General features: G+C 43.5%; 1 long non-coding RNA gene across 1 annotated transcript; it reads left to right on the top strand.

Annotated features, from left to right (window-relative positions):
• The first annotated feature begins 706 nt into the window (after positions 1-706).
• Positions 707-21,297, top strand: LOC129697603 (uncharacterized). Its single transcript, XR_008723549.1, has 4 exons — positions 707-7,029; positions 9,546-9,675; positions 14,758-14,932; positions 18,522-21,297. It is a non-coding gene; the product is annotated as an uncharacterized LOC129697603 (long non-coding RNA).
• Positions 21,298-21,966: the final 669 nt, after the last annotated feature.

Below are 21,966 nucleotides of genomic sequence, written 5' to 3'. Positions count from 1 at the left end.
GTTATACCACCTACCCAAACTTTTAACTGGTTTCTCCATTATAGCAAGGATTTCTTCTTCATTGACACAGAACCTTTTCTCTACTACCTTTGTTAGCTGTGGGCTAGATGAAAACGAGCATAGACAATGAGACTAAAGAAGATGACTTTGAAGCTGGTACAACTGGGCGAGAGATGGAGGGAGAGGGAATGCAGGGGTTACTTGAAGTTTGAGATATCTAACTTCAAGCAGTGTGAACTGTGAGAAAGATGCCACGTGGATGCAGGCTGACTTGGACAGGTTGGGTGAGTGGGCAGATGCAGTTTAATGTGAATAAATATAAGGTTATCCACTTTGGTGGCAAGAACGGGAGGTAGATTATTATCTGAAAGGTGTCAATTTAGGAAAAGGGGAAGTACAACAAAATCTGGGTGTCCTTGTTTATCAGTCACTGAAAGTAAGCATGCAGGTATAGCAGACAGTGAAGTGCAGGTTTGGTCTCCAAATCTGAGGAAGGACATTCTTGCTATTGGGGTGGTGCAGCATAGGTTCGCGAGGTTAATTCCAGGGATGGTGGAACTGTCATATGTTGAAAGAATGTAGCGGCAGGGCTTGTATACACTGTAATTTAGAAGGATAAGAGGGGATCTTATTGAACATATAAGATTATTAAGGGATTGGACACGCTAGATGCAGGAAGTATGTTCTTGATGTTAGGGGAGTCCAGAACCATGGGCCACAGTTAAGAATAATGGGTTGGCCATTTAGAAAGGAGATGAGGAAAAATATTTTCACCCAGAGAGCTGGGAATCTGTGGAATTCTCTGCCTCAGGCAGTGGAGGCCAATTCTCTGCATGCTTTGAAGAGAGAGTTAGATCGAGCTCTTTAAGATAGGGATATGGGGAGAAGGCAGGAACGAGGTACTGATTGTGGATGATCAGCCATGGATAGAGTCGAGGGAGGAGGTATGGGGACTGGTGTTGCATCAACTCATCAACTGTATGGTTCACTCATTCCTTCCACCCCCACCAAACTCTTCCCAGGTACCTTCCCCAGCAACGGATGAGGGAACAGTCTCAGCGGAAGGCGGAAAGGGGTGGAGATGGGAAGATGTGACAAGTGGTGGAATCCCGTTGGAGGTGGCCAGATTGTTGAAGGATTATGTGTTGTATGCGACGGTTGTTGGGGTGAAAGCTAAGGACTAGGGGGGATTGTCCCTGTTGTGACTAGGGAGAGGGGGAGCAAGGGTGGAGCTGCAGGTTGCTGAGGAGACATGCAATTCAAGGTAGATGTGCTAATCGAGAAAGGCTTTTTTTCTGTATGATTGCGTTGAAACACAGAGAGGAGACAAGTTTTGCATTGCACTGTTATTTAGGTAATTTGGAATTTTAATACTGTAACATTAGGTGCCACGTATAACAAACACCTGCCAGAACTTTGGGTAATTTCCTGACAGATGACGCCACTTTAACCCGTTAAACAAATGTAATACCTTTATGAAGATGTTTTTCATCCAATGTCTTACAATGCTGATACATTATGGAAATGCTGCTGGATTCTATCCCTGTGATGGACTTGGTGTCATTAACACTATGTGTGCTGATTCCATGGATGTCTGTATCAGGATGATGAGTATGGAAAGACGGATTATATTTAATATTCCCACTCCCTTTGAGGTATTCTGGCTTCCCTTATCTCATGGATGAAAATAAACAATGCAGATGATGGAAATGTGAAATAAAAACAGAAAATACCGGGGACATCAGGCAGGTCGGGAACATCTTTTGAAAATGAAAAGAAGTAAATGTTTCAGGTCAAATACCATTATTCAGAATTGGGAAATGAAGATAAATAAGGTTGCTTTAAGCTACAGACAAGGAGAAGGGATGGATGGAAAATGGGGGACATCAGTGGAAGGAAGAGACCAGTGAAGTGGGTTCAGAGGGCCACAGGCAGTTGGCCATTTAGAAAGGAGATGAGGGAAAATATTTTCACCGAGAGAGCTGGGAATCTGTGGAATTCTCTGCCTCAGGCAGTGGAGGCCAATTCTCTGCATGCTTTGAAGAGAGAGTTAGATCGAGCGCTTTAAGATAGGGATATGGGGAGAAGGCAGGAACGAGGTACTGATTGTGGATGATCAGCCATGGATAGAGTCGAGGGAGGAGGTATGGGGACTGGTGTTGCATCAACTCATCAACTGTATGGTTCACTCATTCCTTCCACCCCCACCAAACTCTTCCCAGGTACCTTCCCCAGCAACGGATGAGGGAACGGTCTCAGCGGAAGGCGGAAAGGGGTGGAGATGGGAAGATGTGACAAGTGGTGGAATCCCGTTGGAGGTGGCCAGATTGTTGAAGGATTATGTGTTGTATGCGACGGTTGTTGGGGTGAAAGCTAAGGACTAGGGGGGATTGTCCCTGTTGTGACTAGGGAGAGGGGGAGCAAGGGTGGAGCTGCAGGTTGCTGAGGAGACATGCAATTCAAGGTAGATGTGCTAATCGAGAAAGGCTTTTTTTCTGTATGATTGCGTTGAAACACAGAGAGGAGACAAGTTTTGCATTGCACTGTTATTTAGGTAATTTGGAATTTTAATACTGTAACATTAGGTGCCACGTATAACAAACACCTGCCAGAACTTTGGGTAATTTCCTGACAGATGACGCCACTTTAACCCGTTAAACAAATGTAATACCTTTATGAAGATGTTTTTCATCCAATGTCTTACAATGCTGATACATTATGGAAATGCTGCTGGATTCTATCCCTGTGATGGACTTGGTGTCATTAACACTATGTGTGCTGATTCCATGGATGTCTGTATCAGGATGATGAGTATGGAAAGACGGATTATATTTAATATTCCCACTCCCTTTGAGGTATTCTGGCTTCCCTTATCTCATGGATGAAAATAAACAATGCAGATGATGGAAATGTGAAATAAAAACAGAAAATACCGGGGACATCAGGCAGGTCGGGAACATCTTTTGAAAATGAAAAGAAGTAAATGTTTCAGGTCAAATACCATTATTCAGAATTGGGAAATGAAGATAAATAAGGTTGCTTTAAGCTACAGACAAGGAGAAGGGATGGATGGAAAATGGGGAACATCAATGGAAGGAAGAGACCAGTGAAGTGGGTTCAGAGGGCCACAGGCAGTGATTGTGACTAAGCCATAAGTCACTAGAAAATGATGACCACACCTCCTCCAACACTGCTTCTTGCAAGGATGCCATTCCTTCAATTTATCTGTCTCCGCTGCATCCACTACTGAGCTGAGGCTGTGTCTCCTCTGCGTAACACAGCTTTGCTCTCACTCCTCCTCCCCCAAGACAGGACAAGGATATTTTCCCTGGTGTTCTTCTTTCACCCCACCAGCCACCACCTCAGAAAACATCAATACACCATTCTCCGCCATTTCCCACCACCTGCAACATAATCACGCCACTAATCACATGTTCCTGTCCCCACTCCTTTCCACTTTCCACGGAGACCACTCATTCCGCAACTCCTTGGTTCACTCATCACTTCCCTCCCACTCAAGCCCCTCCCCAAGTGCTCTTCACTGCAAACGCAGGTGATGTAACCACAAGAGAGGTTACATCACCTGCGCAGGTGGGACGGAGGATCACATATACCTCTTTAAACCTCATCTACTACATTTGGTGTTCGCATTATGGCCTTCACTACAATCAGTTTGAAAATGGATGCGAGCAAAAACCTTGCCTATTCATGTTCTCCATCAATGCAGCCTGACTCACTGAGCTACAATGTCACCTTATATTCTGTACAAGGTTCCAGCATCTGCAGTTCCTTGTGTCTCTGGAAAGTGTTGATGCTTGCTTGCCTGCATTATAATCATATATAACCATATAACCATATAACAATTACAGCACGGAAACAGGCCATCTCGACCCTTCTAGTCCGTGCCGAACACGTATTCTCCCCTAGTCCCATATACCTGCGCTCAGACCATAACCCTCCATTCCTTTCCCGTCCATATAACTATCCAATTTATTTTTAAATGATAAAAACGAACCTGCCTCCACCACCTTTGCTGGAAGCTCATTCCACACAGCCACCACTCTGAGTAAAGAAGTTGCCCCTCATGTTACCCCTAAACTTCAGTCCCTTAATTCTCAAGTCATGTCCCCTTGTTTGAATCTTCCCTACTCTCAGTGGGAAAAGCTTATCCACGTCAATTCTGTCTACCCCTCTCATCATTTTAAAGACCTCTATCAAGTCCCCCCTTAACCTTCTGCGCTCCAAAGATTAAAGCCCTAACTTGTTCAACCTTTCTCTGTAACTTAGTTGCTGAAACCCAGGCAACATTCTAGTAAGGTTTCGTCCCAAAACGTTGCCTATTTCCTTCGCTCCATAGATGCTGCTGCACCCGCTGAGTTTCTCCAGCTTTTTTGTGTACCTTCGATTTTCCAGCATCTGCAGTTCCTTCTTAAACACTTCTAGTAAATCTCCTCTGTACTCCCTCTATTTTGTTGACATCCTTCCTATAATTAGGCGACCAAAATTGTACACCATACTCCAGAATTGGCCTCAGCAATGCCTTGTACAATTTTAACATTACATCCCAATTTCTATACTCAATGCTCTGATTTATAAAGGCCAGCACACAAAAAGCTTTCTTTACCACCCTATCTACATGAGATTCCACTTTCAGGGAGCTGTGCACAGTTATTCCCAGATCCCTCTGTTCACCTGCATTCCTCAATTCCCTACCATTTACCATGTACGTCCTATTTTGATTTGTCCTGCCAAGATGTAGCACCTCACACTTATCAGTATTAAACTCCATCTGCCATCTTTCAGCCCACTCTTCCAACTGACATAAATCTCTCTGTAGACTTTGAAAATCTACTTCATTATCCACAACCCCACTTATCTTAGTATCACCTGCATACTTACTAATCCAATTTACCACACCATCATCCAGATCATTGATGTACATGACAAACAACAGTGGACCCTACACAGATCCCTGTGGCACCCCACTAGTCACTGGCCTCCAACCTGACAAACAACCATCCACCATTGTTTAAGAAGGAACTGCAGATGCTGGAGAATCAGAAGAAGGGTTTCGGCCCGAAATGTTGCCTATTTCCTTCGCTCCATAGATGCTGCTGCACTCGTTGAGTTTCTCCAGCTTTTTTGTGTACCAACCATCCACCATTACTCTCTGGCATCTCCCATTCAGCCACTGTTGAATCCATCTTGCTACTCCACCATTAATACCCAACCATTGAACCTTCTTAACCAACCTTCCATGAGGAACCTTGTCAAAGGCCTTACTGAAGTCCATATATACAACATCCACTGCTTTACCCTCATCAATTTCCCGAGTAACCTCTTCAAAAAATTCAAGAAGATTGGTCAAACATGACCTTCCAGGCACAAATCCATGTTGACTGTTCCCAATCAGACCCTGTTTATCCAGATGCTTATATATATTATCTCTAAACATCCTTTCCATTAATTTTCCCACCGCTGATGTCAAACTAACAGGTCTATAATTGCTAGGTTTACTCTTAGACCCTTTTTAAACAATGGAACAACATGCGCAGTACGCCAATCCTCCGGTACTATTCCCGTTTCTAATGACATTTGAAATATTTCTGTCATAGCCCCAGCTATTTCGACACTAACTTCCCTCAATGTCCTAGGGAATATCCTGTCCGGATCTGGAGACTTATCCACTTTTATATTTCTCAAAAGTGTCAGTACTTCCTCTTCTTTGAATCTCATAGTTTCCATAGCTACTCTACTTGTTTCCCTTACCTCACATAATTCAATATCCTTCTCCTTGGTGAATAGCGAAGAAAATAAATTGTTCAATATCTCCCCCATCTCTTTTGGCTCTGCAGATAGCTGTCCACTCTGACTCTCTAATGGACCAATTTTATCCCTTGTTATCCTTTTGCTATTAATATAGCTGTAGAAACCCTTTGGATTTACTTTCACCTTACTTGCCAAAGCAACCTCATATCTTCTTTTAGCTTTTCTAATTTCTTTCCTAAGATTCTTTTTACATTCTTTATACTCCTCAAGCACCTCATTTACTCCATGCTGCCTATAATTATTGTAGATCTCTCTCTTTTTCCGAACCAAATGTCCAATTTCCCTTGAAAACCATGGCTCTTTCCAATTTTTACTATTTCCTTTCAACCGAACAGGGACATAAAGATTCTGTACTCTTAAAATGTCACCTTTAAATGTCCTCCATTTCTCTTCCACATCTTTCCCATAAAACAAACTGTCTCAATTTACTCCTTTTAAATCCTTTCGCATCTCCTCAAAGTTAGCCTTTCTCCAATCAAAAATCTCAACCCTAGGTATAGTTCTGACCCTCTCCAGAATTATATTGAAACTAATGGTATTGTGATCACTGTTATGTATTACTAATAACCGGGCTGTGGGGCTTGCCCAGCAGGTCCGGCTGTACTGATGGGCAGAGAGAAACTGGGCCAATATCACAGATGGGTGATTACTGTCGAAATGGCCACTCTGATACAGAGAGGAATTGAGTTTGCTAAAGTTGACACTTTTACAACGGGTCTGGAAGACTCCACATGACCAGAGGGAAGACGAGGTGTTGTCATTCGTGCTACCATTGGGTCTTGTTGTAATTTCAGGAAACAACAAACCAGGGACACAGAGTGAATGGGGTGATGAATTGAAGATGGACTCGGGTCTTAGAGTCAGCATATCGAGGGTTAATTATTCCAAAATCCAGCACAAGCTTGGAAAAAAACAATATTTGCATGATATATAAGATGACTTCATTTCTCAGCCACAATATTCAAAATTATCTATGTAAAACAATATAAAGAGGATTGAATTTACTGTTCAACAGCAAATCCAGCTGAAGGTGTGGAGAGTGACTGAGTGCACCAAACAGTGACCAAGATGCTGAAATTCTGTTTAACTCTCTCTGCCTTCCTTGGGCTTCAGGTTGCAGGAACAGGAGCAGATGATCCTGTGGCGGATGTGTGTAAGAACATAATCTGTCCTCCAAGCTTGAATGCCACTGCGCGTAATGTAAGTTTTGTTGGGAATCAGCAGGGATGGATAATGGGAAAGATTGGATATTTTCTGTTCCGCACTTGTCTCTGGTTAAAATTCCACCATCGTTTAAAACACCTTTCGGTTGGTATGTTGGTCTGTATTGTGGGGCTGATCCCGACAAGCCAGGAAGGACCTTGGCATCAGTCTGTTTAACGTCTTCACATTCCCACTTCTCACAGAGGAACTGGGGAGTGTGGAATGTTTTCTGATTCCATCTGTATTCATTTTAAGTCTCAAACAGAGCGTCACAACTGAAATTAAAAATATGATGAAGGTTGGAAAAGGTTTAACATGAGGAAAGATGAAAGTCTGTGGATCCACTAATATGGAGTCTGCCAATATTTGAAATAGTACAGAAAACTGTGTAATCTATTTTCTGAGGTGTCAGAGTAGAGAGAACTGGTGGTGCGTGTCCAAAGACATACAGGTAGGTTAATTGGCATGGTAAAATGGTAAATTGTACCTAGTGTGTGTCGGTTAGCATTAGTGAGCAGGGATCGATGGTCGATGTTGTATTTGATAATTAGTCTTATCAAATTTGCAGGTGGCACAAAGCTGGGTGGCAGTGTGAACTGTGAAGAGGTTGTTATGAGGATGCAGAGTGACTTGGACAGGTGGGGTGAGTGAGCAGATGCATGGCAGATGCAGTATAATGTGGATAATGCGAGGTTGTCCATTTTGGAAGGTAGATAAAAATTCTGAAGACACTCAGTGGGTGAGGTAGCATCTATGGAGCGAAGGAATAGGTGACGTTTCGGGTCGAGACCCTTCTTCACACTCATCCATTTTGGAGGTAAGAACGGGAAGGCAGATTATTATCTGAATGGTGTCAGGTTAGGAAAAGGGGAAGCACAACAAGACCTGGGTGTCCTAGTACATCAGTCACTGAAAGTAAGCATGCATGTACAACAGGCAGTGAAGAAAGCTAATGGCATGTTGGCCTTCATAACAAGAGGAGTTGAGTATAGGAGCAACAAGGTCTTTCTGCAGTTGTACAGGGCCCTGATGAGACCTGGAGTATAGTGTGCCGTTTTGGTCTCCTAACTAGTGTAACCATTCTTGCTGTTGAGGGAGTGCAGCGTAGGTCCATGAGGTTAATTATCGGGATAGCGGGACTGTCATATAATGAAAGAATGGAACGACTGGCTTGTATTCACTGGAATTTAGAAGGACGAGACTCGATCTTATAGAAACATATAAAATTATTAAGGGATTGGACACGCTAGATGCAGGAAATATGTTCCCGATGTTGGGGAGTCCAGAACCAGGGGCCCCAGTGTAAGAATAAGGTGTAGGCCATTTAGAACTGAGATGAGGGAAAACTTTTTCACACAGAGCGTTGTGAATTTGTTGAATTCTTTGCCTCAGAAGGCAATGGAGGCCGATTCACTGGATGCATTCAAAAGAGAGTTAGATAGAGCTCCTAGGGCTAGCGGAATCAAGGGGTATGGGGAGAAGGGTACTGATTGTGAATGATCAGCCATGATCACATTGAATGCTGGCTCGAAGGGCCAAATGGTCTACTCCTGCACCTATTGTCTATGTATCTCTAAACTAAACTTAAAAAAAATAGTGGGCTTCGGGACATAGCTTGTAACCCTTTTAAGACTGAATTGTTTTTATCCAAGAAAACATATGTCTTTTCTTTCCTAGAGAAAAGAAGTTCCTCTTCAAATTAAAATGTTATTCAAATTGGTCTTATCCATAACCACACTCAGGATATCTCATCCACAGGAAGATTGTGCTGAGTGCCGTTCATAGACTGAGCAGTAAAGTTACATCCCGTGCACTGGCTCCTCACAAGTTAATACTGCTATCACTCCCATGGGATTCAGAAAGTACCCAATGGAACACCACAGCCCAGAACTGACAGAGCAGTCACTGCCCCACCAGTAGAACCCCATTCCCCATTTTACTCCATCATTTCCAATTGATATGTGGATTAGTTGATTACTCTCATGTGAACCAAGAAATAGATTTAAAAAATTTTCTTTGCCTGTTATCCATGCAAATCGCCTTTAAGGTGAAAGAGGAAAAGATTTAATAGGAATCTGAGGTATACCTTTTTCACACAAATGGTGGTGGATGAATGGAACAAGCTGTAAGATGAGTTAATTGAGGCAGGGCCAATCCCAACATTTGAGAAGCAGTTGGACAGGTACATGGATTAGACAGGTTTGGAGGGATAGGGACGCTGGCAGGTGGGACTAATCTAACTGGTTGGGCCGACGAGCCAGTTTCCACACTGTATCACTCTATGACTATGACATGACCACATCAAGTCATGTGAAAGGGAAATCAGTGCGCAGAATGTAGTGTTACAGTTTCGGAGAAATTACAGATGAAAAATTTGCAATGTGGACATTCAGTCCATTCAGAGCATGGAACCGGTGGACAGATCAGACTTTCACACCACGGCTCCCAACAGATACTGCCCCTGAACTTCACCGCTGTTCCTTTCACTCCTCTATTTCCTTTCACCACACCAGGGTTATGATGAGGTACGTTTCCCAAAGCTGAAATTCCTCTATACATTTGTTGATGGAATGGATTTAACGGCTGCAACAGATGTCGCACTGAACAGATTTTTCAGCTATTCAAGGTTTAATAACGATGCAGGTACGTTGGATGTTTCTTCAATGAAACAGTACAGAACATATCTTACTGCATGTTTCAGTGTTTGACCCATCTTATTTCAAACTAGTGTGCAGCCAGACAGGATCCATGTTTTCTCACCAGATGGTTTCTATGCTTCATGGAAGGGCATAATGGCACGGGATTGAAGGCCAGTCGGCCCTTCCTGGCTGTGCTGGGCGAAAAGGGCAAACACAGTTCTCTGCAATTTCCATCCTATCACTTCCCTCCTGTGGTGAGGAGACCAGCTCTGTACACGGTTCTCCAATTGTCACCATTCATCCCCATACATTTCCAGTTTGAAATTCCTACTCTTATCTTCTCTGCCGCTGGAGCTCTCCATTTCTCAGCTCTTTTTATGAATGAGACAGGTGGTGGCAGAGGGAGGCAACTCAACTATGCAGGAACACCGTGCGTCGTTCAATCGTGAAGTTTCACTATGTGTCAGGAACCGTGTGTGTGTGTGTGTGTGTGTGTTCCTAAGTCACAGGGGCCCATTGAGTCTACTCCGCCATTCATTTATGGCTGATCTACCTTTCCCTCTCAAACCATTCTCCTGCCTTCTCACCATAACTATTAACACCCTTACTAATCAAGAATCTGATAGTCTCCACCTTAAAAATACTCAATGATGGCCTCCACAGCCGCCTGTGACAATGAATTTCACAGATTCACCACCCTTCGACTGAAGAAATTCCTCAACGTCTTTGTAATAGTACATCCTTATATTCTGTGACTGTGTCCCTGGTCCTCTCCATAGCCACCCTATTCAGGCCTTTCACTATTTGATAAGTTTCAATGAGATCTCCCCTCATCCTTCTAAACTCCAGCGATTAAAAGCCCAGTGCTGTCTGATGCTCATCATACATTTACCTAATCTTCCCAGAGCTCATTCTCATAAACCTCCTCTGGACACTATCCAAAGCCAGCACATCCTTTCTCAGAGATGGGGCCCAAAACCGCTCACAATACTCCAAATGTGTTATGTCAAGAGCCTCAGCATTAGACTGATTCCTGGGATGTCAGGACTGTCTTATGAAGAAAGACTGGATAGACTTGGTTTATACTCTCTAGAATTTAGAAGATTGAGAGGGGATCTTATAGAAACTTACAAAATTCTTAAGGGGTTGGACAGGCTAGATGCAGGAAGATTGTTCCCGATGTTAGGGAAGTCCAGGACAAGGGGTCACAGCTTAAGGATAAAGGGGAAATCCTTTAAAACCGAGATGAGAAGAACTTATTTCACACAGAGGTGGTGAATCTCTGGAACTCTCTGCCACAGAGGGTAGTTGAGGCCAGTTCATTGGCTATATTTAAGAGGGAGTTAGATGTGGCCCTTGTGGCTAAGGGGATCAGGGGGTATGGAGAGAAGGCAGGTACGGAATATTGAGTTGGATGATCAGCCATGATCATATTGAATGGCGGTGCAGGCTCGAAGGGCCGAATGGCCTACTTCTGCACCTAATTTCTATGTTCTATGTTTCTATGTTTCTATTACATCCTTGTTTTAAACTCTAGTCCTCTCAAAATAAATGCTAACATTGCATTTGCCTTCCTTACTACCAATTCAACTTGCAAATTAACCTTTTGGGAATCCTGCAAAAGCACTCCAAAATCCCTTTGCACCTTCTATTTCTGAATCCTCTCCCCATTTAAAAAGTAGTAAATGCTTTTATTTCTCCTACAAAATGCATGACTCCACACTTCGGCACACTGTATTCAATCTCCACTTATTAGTCCATTCTCCCAATCTGTCTTATTCCTACTGCAGAGTCCCTGCTTTCAATACACGACCTGCCCCATATCATCTGTCAACTTGCCCACAAAGCCTTCAATTTCCTCAACCGAATCATTGATATACAGCGTGAAGGAGCAGATCCAGCGCCGACCCCTGCGGAACACCACTAGTAACTGGCAGCCAACCAGAAAAAGTCCCCATTATTCCCATTCTTTGCCTTCTGCTATTCAGCCAACCTTCTACCCATGCTAGTAACTGCCCTTTGATACCATGGGCTCTCATCATTTTGAGCAGCCTCACGTGTGGCACCTTATCAAAGGCCGCCTGAAAATCAAGGTAAACACCATCCAACGACTGTTTATCCTGCTATTTACTTCCTCAAAGAATGCCAAGATTTGTCAGGCAAGCTCACCGCTTCACAAAACATGCTGACTTTGGTCTATTTTATTGTGCGTCTAAGTACTCAGAAATCTCTTCCTTTATAATGGACTGTAAAATCTTACCAGTCACTGAAGTCAGGATAACCAGCCTATAGCTTCCTATCCTTTGCTTCATTCCCTCCCTGAACAGTGGAGTAACATTTGTAAATTTCCAATCCTTTGGAGCCACTTCTGACTCTACTGATTCTTGAAAGACCAATACTAATGCCTCCACAATCTTGAAAGCAACCTCCTTCAGAACCCTGGGGTATAGGTTATCTGGTCCAAGTGACTTGTCCATCTTCAGGCCTTTCAGCTTCCCAAGCACCTTCTCCTTCATAATGGCCACTCCACTAACAGACAATAGACAATAGACATTAGGTGCAGGAGTAAGCCATTCGGCCCTTCGAGCCAGCATCGTCATTCAATGTGATCATGGTTGATCATCCTCAATCAGTACCCCGTTCCTGCCTTCCTCTCATATCCCCTGACTCCGCGATCCTTAAGTGCCTTATCTAGCTCTCTCTTGAAAGTATCCAGAGAACCGGCCACCACTACCCTCTGAGGCAGAGAATTCCACAGACTCACAACTGTCTGTGAGAAAAAGTGTTTCCTTGTCTCCGTTCTAAATGGCTTACCCCTGATTCTTGAATTGTGGCCCCTGGTTCTGGACTCCCCCAACATCAGGAACATGTTTCCTGCCTCTAGTGTGTCCAAACCCTTAACAATCTTATATGTTTCAATAAGACCCCTCTCATCCTTCTAAACTCCAGTGTACGAGCCCAGCCGCCCCATTCTCTCAGCATATGACAGTCCCGCCATCCCGGGAATTAATCTTGTGAACCTACGCTGTACTCCCTCAATAGCAAGAATGTCCTTCCTCAAATTAGGGGACCAAAACTGCACACAATACTCCAGGTTTGGTCTCACTAGGGCCCTGTACAATTGCAGAAGGACCTCTTTGTCCTATACTCGACTCCTCTTGTTATAAAGGCCAACATGCCATACGCTTTCTTCACTGCCTGCTGTACCTGCATGCTTACTGTTGATGAACAAAGACCCTCAGATCCCATTGTACTTCCTCTTTTCTCAACTTGACACCATTTAGACAGTAATCTGCCTTCCAGTTTTTGATGCCAAAGTGGATAACCTCACATTTATCCACATTAAACTTCATCAGCCATGCATCTGCCCACTCTCCCAACCTGTCCAAGTCACCCTGCATTCTCATAGCATCCTCCTCACAGTTCACACTGCCACCCAGCTTTGTGTCATCTGCAAATTTTGCTAATGTTACTTTGAATCCCTTCATCCAAATCATTGATGTATATTATAAATAGCTGTGGTCCCAGCACCGAGCCTTGCGGTACCCCACTAGTCACTGTCTGCAATTCTGAAAGGGACCCGTTAATCCCTACTTTTTGTTTCCTGTCTGCAAACCAATTTTCTATCCATGTCAGCACTCTACCCCCAATATCATGTGCCCACTAATATTCTATGTGGGACCTTATCAAATGCTTTCTGAAAGTCCAGGTACATTACATCCACTGGCTCTCCCTTGTCCATTTTCCTAGTTACATCCACAAAAAATTCCAGAAGATTAGTCAAACATGATTTCCCCTTCGTAAATCCATGCTGACTCGGACCGATCCTGTTACTGTTATCCAAATGTACCGCTATTTCATCTTTTATAATTGACTCCAGCACTTCCCCACCACCGATGTCAGGCTAACTGGTCTATAATTCCCTGTTTTCTCTCTCCCGCCTTTCCTAAAAAGTGGGATAATATTAGCTACCCTCCAATCCATAGGAACTGATCCTGAATCTATAGAACATTGTAAAATCATCACCAATACATCCACGATTTCTAAAGCCACTTCTTTAAGTACCCTGGGATGTACCCAGGCCCTGGGGATTTATCAGCATTCAGTCCCATCAGTCCACCCAACATCATTTCCTGCCTAATGTGGATTTCTTTCAGTTCCTCTGTCACCCCAGATCCTCTGGCCACTACTATATCGGGAAGATTGTTTGTGTCCTCCTTAGTGAAGACGGATCCAAGGTACCTGTTCAACTCATCTGCAATTTTCTTGATCCCCATAATAAATTCACATTTTTCAGTCTTCAAGGGTCCAACTTCGGTCTCAACTATTTTTTCCTCTTTACATAACAAAAGTAGCTTTTACTATCCTACTTTATATTCTTGCCTAGCTTACCTTCGTACCTCATCTTTTCTCCCCGAATATTTCTAACTTCTACTGTGTGTGAGTGTTTGTGTGAGCACATGCATTTTAGTGACAGTTGGTAGAGGAGGAGGGCGAAATTAGATGAGAGAGAGTAGGAAATAAAATTAAAAACAGTTTTTTTACCAGGGAGCGTGCGAGTTCGGCTGGTGAGTGCTTCCTGTTGCCGCGGGATGCAATTTATTCCAATATCCTCTAATCTCTGGTTGATTGGATAAGGGGGAAATCCTTTAAAACCGAGATGAGAAGAACTTTTTTCACACAGAGAGTGGTGAATCTCTGGAACTCTCTGCCACAGAGGGTAGTTGAGGCCAGTTCATTGGCTATATTTAAGAGGGAGTTAGATGTGGCCCTTGTGGCTAAGGGGATCAGGGGGTATGGAGAGAAGGCAGGTACGGGATACTGAGTTGGATGATCAGCCATGATCATATTGAATGGTGGTGCAGGCTCGAAGGGCCGAATGGCCTACTCCTGCACCTAATTTCTATGTTTCTATGTTTCTATGATTGTTCCGAGTGAAGGTCAGGCAGTGGCTACAGAGAGAAACAAAATTAATATTTCAGTTGAAGGAAGGTTCATCAGAAATCCAATGTAATTCATCACCAATGTAATTCATCACAGTCTGCGAACAGAACCCTTTCACTGAAAATTGTTCTTTTTCTCATAGAAACAATAGTCCCCATCTCTGCGCCTTGGATAGTTTACGTCCCACTTGAAGATTCCAAGATAGCGCCAAAATTTTCATTTTTTATTTCACTGCCTCGCCAAATCCAAATTACATCTGAAGCAACAAGTCCAGCAGTTCGTGAAGTCTTGCATACTGAAAGGACATTATATATCAGGTGAGGTTTGTTACTGTTTATTCTGCTGATGCATTTCAAGATTGTCTCCCCAACAACACTACACTCAGGCACGGTGGGACTGTGGTGAGTGGGCTGGTCCACACGGGTAGGGATCGTGACCATCATTAACGGTGGTAAGAATGAGTTGGCTCCTGACACAAGTTTCACTCCCTCTCCTGAGGACACGACCACTCTCCACACCGACAGGTTCAGGTAGAACATTGGATATGACCCAACAAACGATTTCACCTGATACAATCTCAGGTGAGGATGCTGAGCCTGGTATCTAACATTGTTGATAATCCCTTTGTCATTTTGTCCCATTAGTATCAGAAAGTAATACCAAGTGCAGAAAACTGAGCGAGGATCTATTAGAGGTTTATGAGTTCATCAGGGGAATAGAACGTGATAATGCACAGTCTTTTACCCAGGGTTGGGGAGTCAAGAACCAGAGGATATATGGTTGTGAGAGGGGAAAGATTTAATAGGAACCTGAGGGGCAACATTTTCACACAGCAGGTAGTGGGTGTATGGAATGATCTGCCAAAGGAGGTAGTTAAGGAGGGTACTATAACAACATTTGAAAGACATTTGGATTGGTAGCTCGAAAGGTTTGGAGGAATATGGGCCAAACATGCGCAAATGGAGCTTGTGTGGATGGGGCAGCTTAGTCAGCATGGGCAAGTTGGGCCAAAGGACCTCTATGCTGTGTGACTATGGTTATGGCTTCACAACTCATATCAATGCAAAAGTATACTTTATTGCAAAAGCTCACATGCACACGGTATATAATTTTGGGTTTATAATTTTGGGTGTATAATTTTGTCATTTCCTATGTTCTCTAAATTCAGGATCAGTTCCTGTGGATTGGAGGGAAGCTAATGTTAGGGACTTATAGACCAGTTAGCCTGACATCTGTGGTGGGGAAGATGCTGGAGTCAATCATAACAGATGAAATAGTGTCACATTTGGGTAGCAGTAACAGGATCGGTCAGCGTCAGCAGGGATTTACGAAGGGGAAATCTGGAATTTTTTGAGGATGTAACTAGGAAAATGGACAAGAGAGAGCCAGTGGATGTGTACCTGGACTTTCAGAAAGCATTTGATAAAGTCCCACGTAGGAGATTGATGGGCAAAACTAGGGCACATGGTATTGGGGGTAGAGTGCTGACATGGATAGAAAATTGGTTGGCAGACAGGAAACAAGGAGTAGGGATTAACGGGTCCCTTTCAGAATGGCAGACAGTGACTAGTGAGGTACTGCAAGGCTCGGTGCTGGGTGCTAATCTATATTAATGATTTAGAAGATAGGACTCAAAGTAACATTAGCAAATTTGCAGATGACACAAAGCTGGGTGCCAATGTGAACTGTGAGGAGGACGCTATGAGAATGCAGGGGACTTGGACAGGCTGGGTGAGTGGGCAAATGCATGGCAGATGCAGTATAACGTGGATAAATGTGAGGTTATCCACTTTGGTGCAAGAACAAGACAGCAGATTATTATCTAAATGGTGTCAAGTTGGGAAAAGGGGAAGTACAACGGGATCTGGGTGTACTTGTTCATCAGTCAATGAAAGTAAACATGCAGGTACAGCAGGCAGTGAAGAAAGTTAATGGCATGTGGCCTTTATAACAAGAGGAGTTGCTATAGAAGCAAAGAGGTCCTTCTGCAGTTGTACAGGGCCCTAGTGAGACCACACCTGGAGTATTGTATGCAGTTTTGGTCTTCAAATTTGTGGAAGGACATTCTTGCTATTGCAGGACTGCAGCATGGGTTCACAAAGTTAATTCCTTTGGCGGGATGGCGGGACTGTCATATGCTGAGAGTGTGGAGCGGCTGAGCTTGTATACTCTGGACTTTAGAAGGATGAGAGGAAATGTTATTGAAACATATAAGATTATTAAGGGTTTGGACACGCTAGAGCAGGAAACATGTTCCTGATGTTGGGGGAGTCCAGAACCAGGGGCCACAGTTTAAGAATAAGGGCTAAGCCATTTAGAACGGAAATGAGGAAACACTTTTTCACACAGAGAATTGTGAGTCTGTGGAATTCTCTGCCTCAGGTGGAGGCTGGTTCTCTGGATACTTTCAAGAGAGAGCTGGATAGGGCTCTTAAAGATAGCGGAGTCAGGGGATATGGAGAGAAGGCAGGAACGGGGTACTGATTATGGATGATCAGCCATGATCACATTGAATGGTGGTGCTGGCGCGAAGGGCCGAATGGCCTACTCCTGCACCTATTGTCTATTGTCTATTGTATTCCCATCGATCTTTGACATATCTAAATAAAACACCTTTTTTTATTGAAAATCAGGTAACGTTGCAGATCCTGGGCATCTTAAATAAAAACTGAAATCTGGAAGCTTTCAGCTGGTCAGGCAGCATATGTGGAAAGATAAACATTTAACATTTCAGCTATAGAACACAGAGAGCTTGGGATGCAAGTACATAGTTCCCACAAAGTTGCAGCACGGATAAACATGATGCAGAAGAAGACACACTTGCCTCTTTGACTGTTAGGACATCACTGTAACAGCTATACATGATGGTGGGGAGACCTTTTTGCCCAGATATATGAAGGATGTAATTAAGCTAGAGTGGACTCAGAAACAATTCATAAGTCTGTTGCCTGGATCGGAAGGCTGAAAATGATAAGAGACTAGACTGGCTCAAGATTGTTTTCCCTGGTATAAACATGGCTGAAGGTGGTGTTACAAAGGTCAATGAAATTATGTACGGGATCTCCCAGTTGCCATCCATTTCCCTAGACTACAATGGATTGACCAAGAACCAACCAGCCTGAGGTGATTTGTGGCCAGCTTTGATTGGTCCCGGTCTTTTCTCACCTCCAGCTCTTCACCACCCCTACCCCCTACTCTCAGTCTGAAGAAGAATCCCAGCCCAAAACATCACTCCATCCAGAGAAAACAATCCAAGTTTGTCCACCCTCTGTAGCTAATATTACATAATGCTCTGTACCCTTTTCAAAGCCTCCACACCCTTCCTGTAAAGGGGCGACCAATCTGCACGCATACTCCAAACGTGGCATATCTAAAGTCTAATAAAGCAGCATCATGACTTCCTGACTCTTATAATCAATAGCCCAAACTATGCGAGCAAGCAAATGATATACTTCCTTTACCACCCTAAGCTTGTGAATACTTGTGCAAAGGATTCCTGACTTAAGTCCTACACCTGGTAACTCCTAAGCAGTCTCACACAGGAGGGAGGCCGTGAGCGTTGTAACCCTGGAGTTGTTTGATTTGAGAGGAGAGTGATGAGGAAGGCTGGGGAGAAGGATTGAGCTACAAATTAATTTAAACTAACAAACAATCTCCTGGAGGAACTCAGCAGGTCCATGCAGCATCTGTGGGGGGAATTGAATTGTCCACATTTTGGGTTAAAACCCTGCATCAGGACTGAATTCCCAGTATACCAAAGGGGAGCAGCCTTTGATTTTCATTGTCTGATGCCAATTCTGTTCCAAGCCCAGAGGACCTGCTCCCTTTTAACCTCAGCAATTGGGTAAGTGTTTTTTTGTTAACGTAGGCTACATTTGTTTGATATTTATTCTGATTTGTTCACAGGACATTTCAACAAGCAAATGGGGACTATGGGAAGCTTGCCAATGAATTCAAAAAGGACTTGGAAAATGACCAACAACCCTTTCACAGCCGATATTTCTACATCAAATGGTTCAACACAAATGGCCTTGTGCAAATTGCATTTAGAAAGCAGGAATAAAATCTATCTTTTAGAGGTTCTGTTACATTTACAGATTTCAAACAGTGAGATGTGCTAAACTCTATTCTTATCTTTAACAAGGGTCTCCCACATACATCAACATGTATTTCTGTGGCATCTTAATGGAACAAAACCAGCTCTGGGTGATTTACACACATTGGACGAACCCTGTACATTTGCCACTGTCAAGGTTTTGAATCATCCCCTGTACCCCGCATATAAACACTGCCCTTTAATCCAGTTAACAGTTCCCACCTCCGACCCACAGGGCTGCGGTGAAGGGAGCTCACACTTCAGTCACAATGAACCAGCTACTTTCACTCCAACGTGAGGCTTCCTTTTCCATTCACTGGTTTGTAGTTTTACATTCATTGTTCACTGCTTTGATCCTATCAAGGGCCTCAATCAAAGATTCCCACCCAGTGTTCCACTGATCGTCCAGTGCCTGATAGACCCCAAATGTGGGGCTGTGTCTTCCTGTCATTCCCCGGGTGAAATATGTTGGGGAGTGACATGGTCTTTCACCCCCACAACCAGAACTGGCTCCTGCTGTTCGGTTTAAGAAGATTGACACAAAGTGGTGAAGCAACTCAGCAGTTCAGGCAGTATCTCTGAAGCAAAATGACAAGTGGTGTTTCTGGTCAAAACCCTTCTTCAGACAGTTTTAAAATTGTTTATAATTACCTTCCCCTGAATCCCATGTTATTTCCCAGTGTCCAATGACCTTCTAGTTGTGTGGGTGCTGAGAAGCCAGACAAGAGGGTGAGAAAGAATCAGTGATAGGAAGCTCCATTTTTAAACAGATAGATAGATAGATAGATAGATAGATAGATAGATAGATAGATAGATAGATAGATAGATAGATAGATAGATAGATCCTTTATTGTCATTGTAAGGTTGAAATCTGGAACTGTGGAAAAAGCCATCCAGGAATATTTCTTTAAAATCTCTACACTGCACAAATACACATGGGTCAGGATCTCCTCTGAGCAACAGGATGAATCACCGTTGGAATTTCCCTTTCCTCTAATCTTGCTTGAAACAATTTGTGTTCAGGCTGAGAATTAGATGGTTCTGAGGACAGGTACAGTAACAGCACATGCTCTCTTCGTACTGGAGTCGGTATGTTTATCCCGATGTTACTGGGCAGAACAGTGAAAGATAATGTGAAAAGATCTGATTGAAAATGGGAAGAGATGGGACCACAGAGCACTGGGGTTGTGGTGTGTGGAATCATGGAGGGATCCAATCTGGGAACGTGGACCTCACTCAGAGCTGGTTCCAGAATACAAAATAGTAAGTTAATACTGAAATTGTTAAGATATTGTATGTAAGCCATTTATGAAATCGCAAAACCTGGCCCTGGACTATTGTTTCTGTTTTTTCAGCTGCACTTAGGAAGTTAATAAGCTATAATCTTCAGAGTGTTGGCCTGTCTTTTGTTTTCCAAACTGCTGGGAATGTATTCTCACTGTGAAATAAAGAGGGTGATGCATCACAACACTGGGTCTCCGTGTCGATTTTTACTCAAAAACAGAAATGGTCAGCAGAGTGATAAGATCAGAACTATTAGCAGCTTCAACGTCTTTGACACTAAATCGTGGATGATATATCTTGGGTTCTGCGCATAGTAATTATGAAGAAGGCATCAGTCTCTACTTCCTTTGAAGTTTAAAGAATCTTGGTATGTCACCAAATATTCTAACAATTCTTGATAGATGCACTGCAGAGAGGATCATGTCTGGATGCATCATGGCCTAGTATGGCAATTCTAATGCACAGAATTACCAGTGGCTGCAGAGCGTGGACTCAGTCCGGTCTATCATGGCTCTCCCCTCCCCACTATCATAAGCATCTACATGACGGTAGTCTAGGGTGGCACAGCGGTACAGTTACTGCTTGACAGCGCTTGCAGCGCCAGAGATTCAGGGCCAATCCCGTCTATGGGTGCTGTCTGTATGGAGTTGGTATGTTCTCCCCGTGACCGCGTGGGTTTTCGCTGAGATCTTTGGTTTCCTCCCACAGTCCAAAGGCGTACAGGTTTGTAGGTTAATTGGCTTGGGTTTGTATACTTGATATAAGTGTAAATTGTCCCTAGTGTGTATAGGCTTGTGTTAATGTGCGGGGATCGTTGGTCAGTGCAGACCTGGTGGGCTGAAGGACCTATTTCCGCAGTGTATTTCTAAACTAAATTAAAGTAAATGAGTTGCTGCCTCATGAACGTAGAATTTCGGCAATTCACAATGAGGTTATCATCAGATGCACGGGTACAATGATGTAGTTACAATGAAAAGCTGCATCACAGGCATTTCAACTCATAACACATACAAAAATCATAAATTATACATAAATTACATCTAAAAAATTGTGCAGGACAGTAAAATGAAATACATCTTGTACAAAATACACAAGATATTAATTCAAAACAAAACTTGATAAAAGACAAGTCCAGGCTGTGCAGGAGGTGCACCGTAGTATTTCATTGATGAGGGAGGGTTAGAGTTTAGTTTTAGTTTGAACTGGACCAAGTGGGATCCGTTGAGCCCCATCCCCAATGCAATAATCCACCACTCACCCGTTACCCCGACACAACCCGTTTCCACCACTCACCCATTCCCCCAATATAACCCATTCCCCCAACGTATCATTCCACCACTCACCCTTTACCCCCATGGGAGGCCTGGTCCCCCAACACAACCCGTCCCCCACTCACCAATAGCCCCCAACTGTGCAGATTAGCTCTTTTTTTCACCCTCCCTCATTTTAAACTTAAAAAAAAATGCAATTGCACTTTGATTTAATGTTAAAAAAAAATCAAGGTCATCTTTTGTTATCAAAATGTAATCAGTAAACTTTGCTGTGCTTGATTAGGCTGCCAGATTCTTCCCCTTTGTTATGCAAATCTAATTGTTAAACTTTGCTGTGCTGGGTTTTAGTTTATGCCCTGCCCCAATGTCCGAATTCATTCAAAGAGTTCTCCCGAGTTTGCCCTGATTCGAACTCGGAGATTTACGGTAATGGCTGCTCGTTGGTACTCGGGGCTCTCGTGGACATTTTTCAACATGTCTTCCGGAGCTTACCGCTTTTCCCGAGTACCTGCCATTAGCGTTACGAGCCATTAAGAGACGTCCCCGAGCTCTGACGTACCCGCTACGTTCATTCTCCATGCTTACCACAAGTTTGATTTTTTTTAAACTCGGGAGAGCTCTTCAATGAGCTCGTACAGTGGGACAGGGCAATTAGGCTGGCGGATTCTTTCCCTGAAGGACTCAGTGTTCTGGGATAGCA

The sequence above is a fragment of the Leucoraja erinacea genome, chromosome 5 (genome assembly GCF_028641065.1).
Source record: "Leucoraja erinacea ecotype New England chromosome 5, Leri_hhj_1, whole genome shotgun sequence".
Lineage (NCBI taxonomy): Eukaryota > Metazoa > Chordata > Chondrichthyes > Rajiformes > Rajidae > Leucoraja > Leucoraja erinaceus.
This window is presented reverse-complemented; position numbering and strand designations above follow the sequence as displayed.